The sequence below is a fragment of the Neolamprologus brichardi genome, chromosome 6 (assembly GCF_056152115.1).
Source record: "Neolamprologus brichardi isolate AB-2024 chromosome 6, ASM5615211v1, whole genome shotgun sequence".
Classification (NCBI taxonomy): domain Eukaryota; kingdom Metazoa; phylum Chordata; class Actinopteri; order Cichliformes; family Cichlidae; genus Neolamprologus; species Neolamprologus brichardi.
Window position 1 is genome coordinate 3,993,612 of NC_142109.1, and position 5,155 is coordinate 3,998,766.

Sequence of the window (5,155 nt, forward strand, 5' to 3'; positions counted from 1 at the left end):
GGTGGGGGTGGGGGGTAAAAAGTAGTTGCATAAGAATTTTTTTGATAATAAAATAAATAATGATCATCCTTGTACATACTGAAAGACTCCTACTTTTATTTGCTGGAAGGCTAGACTGAAATTGTCTGGAGATAAATTCCTTGTATATGCCCCAAGCTTGTCTGTGCCCATGGCAAAACCTTGTGCTCAGCCGGGTGGGTTTGAGTAAACAGTGAACGAGGCGAATTGGACTGCGCCGTTGGTGCTTTTGACACTTGGCTACTGACAATGGAAGCCTTCCGCATGTGTAAATTCCAGTGATCCTAACATCGGTGGTTTCATGATTATCATGTGTATAAGCTCGTGGGAAATCAGTCTTCCAGAAATCTGTCTTTTGGCCTTCCTGATTTTATCTTCACACACGTGAAGTTTTTCACTCACTGTGCTGAAAGTTAAGGCGAGAGATGCCGTACCTAAAAGTGTCGCCCGTACATCTCCGTCGTGCGCTATGGGGAGTGGGCTGGAGAGGGGGAGGCTCCGGGGAGGCGCCGTGCGTCGTGCGCTGCAAGGCTTGGCCTCCGATATGTGCGCGGCGCTCGGTTCCCGTTTGACTGATCAGATGCTCAGCGCGCGGCTAAACACCGACGGCTGACTAAACTCAGGAGAGCCACTGAAGCGCTCGGCTGGTCGTGTTTCTTCGTTTCCACGACTGTTCTCCACGGAAATACAGCCTCCGGACCCACTGCGCGTTGGCTCACGTCCCCCTTGGGGGTCGAGGGAGGAAAGAAGTAAAGAAAAAAAAGAACGATAGGGAGAGACTCCTAGAGAGAGAGAGAGAGAGAGAGAGAGAGAGAGAGAGAGAGAGAACAGACGCTGGGCTCTGGCTCTGCGGGGCTGGCCGCTTCTCTGTGGTTCGGAAAGCCTCGAGGGCGATGCTGCTGGGCGGGGATCTTACACAGTTTCTGCCCGGTGGCGGAGGAGAAGATGCGAGCTGCAGCTACAGAACACCCGCAACGCCACCGTCGTGTTTTCAGACCAAGAATTGATGATGGTGATGATGCTGCCTCCCCCAGCGCTCTTTTTCTGCTCCTCCGGATCCCTTTCGCCCGGGATTCTTGTTCTCCCGACACTGGATTATAGATGATTGCTGTGGACACTATTTTTTTCTTTTAATTTACATCAACTCTTTTTATTTTCCGAAGCGAGGCGCAGGGAAAAGACATAAATTGGCGGGCTGAGGACCGGTGTATTTTAAAAGCGGTTTTTTATATATTTATTTTTTCATTTTCTATTTTTTGCCTCTCCAAGTGCGTGCAATCACGCCCAAAATCGGCGACCGACGCCTTGGCGGTGAGGAGGAGGGGGGGAGAAGAAGAAGACGGAGGAGGAGGGGGAGGAGGGATGCCGCACCGTCCATCACCAAATATCAACAAATGTCACCAGGCTCGGATTTTGGGGAAGCCCCCCTCGGCTGGCGTTTGCGTGTAACCCGAGCAGCAGTGTGGTGGCAGTGAGAGGCTGCAGCGGGACTTTCTGCCGCGACATATCAAACGTTGCAGATCTATGGCACAAAATTAAATGAATTATTAAAAATTTCATTCGTATCTATTTCTATTTTTATCACCGCCGGGAAAAAAGGAGGTGGAGGAGGACTTGGGAAGGGGGGAAGACAACTGCAGATCCTGTCAAGATGCACTAGGCTGGTGAGAGAGGGGGGGAAAAGACGCAGTCTCAAACTAGGATAGCCTACTTAGTGGAGATGATCGCAATATTTACTCAAACGCACAGCTATGCATCTTTATGGCGTTATTCTAGGATGATCGGTGTTTTGTTTGCCCGATGAAATGCAAGAAGCGATTCGCTCTTGGAGAGGGTTTTCCTAACCAAAAAAATAAATACAAATAAACACACACAAACAAACAAACAAAAAACAAAATCAACAAAAAACGGAATGTCTTAGAGGGAAAAACGCCGATTGTGTGACAAGATTTTCCCTTTTTTTCTCACAAATTTCTGGCCACCACTTAAAACCAATCAGTTTTTTTTTCTTTTTCTACAAGAGAACTGATTTTCCAGAAATTCCAGAAATACATCCCTCCGTTTCCCATTCATATTCCAAACACACGATCACAGACACCGTGCGCTCTCCCTCTCCTCTTCACCCTCCCCTCTCCTCCTCCTCCTCCCCCTCCTCCCTCCCTCTCCAATCACAAATGGAGGTATCTTCTCGGCGCTGAAGATCTGGGAAGGAGACAGAGATAGAAGGAGAAAAGAGACTCGAGATAAGCCAGAGAAAGCCCATCTCCATTCTGCATGTGTGTTTGGAGCCGAGGCTGATGGGGTGGTGGCATGTGGAGGTGTCACTCTGAGGTTCCCCCCCAGCACCTTCCTAACCTCTGGCGTTTGGTGTCTGCAGAATGGCGCGTTTTGGAGACGAGCTACCCAACAGGTATGGAGGAGGAGGAGGAGGTGGTGGTGGCGGTGGTGGCGGGGGTGCCGGCGGACAAGGGGGCCCCGGCCGTGGCGGCAGCAGGCAAGGGGGGCCCCCCGGAGCGCAGCGGATGTACAAGCAGTCGATGGCCCAGAGAGCCCGGACCATGGCCCTGTACAACCCCATACCCGTCCGGCAGAGCTGCCTAACGGTCAACCGCTCCCTCTTCCTCTTCAGCGAAGACAACGTGGTGAGGAAGTACGCCAAAAAGATCACCGAATGGCCATATCCTTTCATAGCAATGCCAAGCAGACTGCCAAGGTATCGCCGCTGCTATGTTGTGTGGTGTGTTGGAGTGATTGGCTAGGTGTGGCCTAGTGTGGTGTGGAGTGGATTGGTGCTGAACTAGCCAATGGAGGATGGACGCCAGAGCCGGTGTGGTGATTTGCAGTACGATGTACAGTGTGTGAGAGTGTGAGTGTAATATGTGATGGTTTCTGTTTTCTCTTTGCAGTACTGTGAAGTGTTACATGCTGTGTTGATCTCCAGTACGTGCGGTGTGTGTTTTGCGGTACTTCACAGAACACATGATTCCACCTCGTTCTCTCTTTTCGTTTTCGCTGCTGTTTCCTAACCTGCTGGCCGCAGCTTATCTGAGTCCACTGATGGAATGAAAGATGATCTTGATGATGATGGCGGTTGTCATGACACCGGCAGTCGCAATCATGTTGATGCTGCTGCTGATTAAGGTGCATCTTGAATAGAGCATTTAGCTCAAACCTGTTACTGAACTCGTGTGTGTGTGTGTGTGTGTGTGTGTGTGTGTGTGTGTGTGTGTGTGTGTGTGTGTGCGTGCGTGCGTGCGTGCGTGTGTGTGTGTGTGTGTTTTCGGTCGTTGTAGTCAGAGCTGAGTGCTGATGTCAGCATTTTGAAGGCTTAAGCACCATGCAACCAGAAGGGAGAGGAAATGACTCTCTCCTACTCTCCCTCTCTAATTACTATTGACCATATATGGGTGGCCTATGGCTCATCCAACAGGACAGCATAGGAAAAAGCTGTAATTGTCAGGACAGGTCGGTCTGCTGCTGTTGGAACACTCTCATGTAGCCCACTATTATATCCTGTGTATAAAAAAAGAAAGGAGATGAAGCATACAGTACAAGTTTGAGACTTTTTAGGTAACTGACAGGAAATGAGTGGATTGAGTCTTTTTGAAGTGGACCAGCTATGCTTTTTCTTATTTCTTACATATATTTTTCCTATAGGAGTAAAGATATCAGCACTAGCAGCATGTCCAGAGTGCCTAGCGCATGTTAGTTGGATAAGCGGTTCAGAAAGTGGATGGATGGATGCTGTAATAACGGTGGATAGTTTCAGGCAATGTGATCGGCACATGTGCAAGTATTCTCTATGAGCCAAAACCTTAAGTTTCGGACGGTCTTTGCACTCTTGGCCCTTTTTGATGTCAGAGAGAGCAGAGCATCTCTAATCTAGCACCTCTGGCTGTTATCTGTTATTAAATAAGCCCCGCCCACCTGCTGTTCACATCTTAGTGTTGCAAGGGCCAACTGACCAGAGCAAAATAAATAAATCAGCTGTGAGGGGAGTGGGAAACTGAGCTAAAAGCGCTTGTTTCAGACAGAGCTGAACTGAGGGGCTGCAGGAAGGCCTAGTATAACATAAATAACGACTATTTTTAAACTGTGACTCATGCAGAGCTACTCAAGTCAAAGAATAACAATTAGCAAAATAGAGCTCCTTTAAATCGAAACTGATATAGCATCAGTGACGTCACGATACAGTATTTTCAGCAGCTGCAAAGATTTTAAAGACAAAAAATAGAAACACGCATCCAGGCTGACTCACTGTACTATTTTCTTTCTAACCTGGAGAGGCTTATTTTTCTTATTCATTAGTCCACCCCTTGTTTTCTTAATAAAACAATAAATTATTTAAAAACAATGTTAGCTAATATTGGGGGGGGGGGCTCTTTGCATGCTTGAATTGCTCATAGTACGATTTCCTACTTTTGAGTATGTTGTTACTTAGACCACCTGCCTAAATTCCATATTCAAATCATAACATCGTAGAATAAATTTATCAGTACATATAAAAACATCTTGGAGATCAGCTGATTAATTAAACTGCCAAGGCTTTTGCCTTTATTTGATAAAGCACTGCGGGAGTAAATAGGACATTCAACAAAGATCCCAAATTGTATTAGAATCGGTGATTTAGTAATTATATGGGATGTAGACCACTAATCCATGAGCATGAGTTATGGCTCAAACCCGTCCAGTAGTCCTGCACTGAAACAGCCTAGACACAGGGTTCATTTAAGCAAATCTTTTTTTCAACTCCTCTGTTGTTTCTCACTTTGCTGTTCGTCACTTTTAGTTGGAGGCAAGATCTGCAAATCTGCCATTCACCAGTTTTTGAAGAGGTATAGTTGGAGTTTCGGCAGTTGCTTCACTCCAAGTGTAAAATGCAGTTTAGACAGAAGGCGCAGGAATGTTTTAGAAGCTTTAATGTAACATTTTAATAACATTTGTTATGCTTTTATGCAGAATTAATTTTTTTCACTATGTTAACATTTTAGAGACCAAATAAAATGGTTGGTTGGTTGATTCAGTGGTTCTGAAACCTCTCCTGCAGAGTTCTCATTCAGAAATGAGGTTATTTTCAATCCTCTGATCCCAGGCACATCCTTTCCTTACTAAAACTCGTTGTGAAAGATGGGAAGTT

At 46.6% G+C, this 5,155-nt stretch overlaps 1 pseudogene across 1 annotated transcript; it reads left to right on the forward strand.

Moving 5' to 3' along the window:
- The first annotated feature begins 544 nt into the window (after positions 1-544).
- On the forward strand, positions 545-3,158 carry LOC148102426 (voltage-dependent P/Q-type calcium channel subunit alpha-1A pseudogene; annotated as a pseudogene). The gene is made up of 3 exons (XR_015719157.1): positions 545-1,682; positions 2,396-2,731; positions 3,059-3,158. The product of XR_015719157.1 is annotated as a voltage-dependent P/Q-type calcium channel subunit alpha-1A pseudogene (transcript).
- Positions 3,159-5,155: the final 1,997 nt, after the last annotated feature.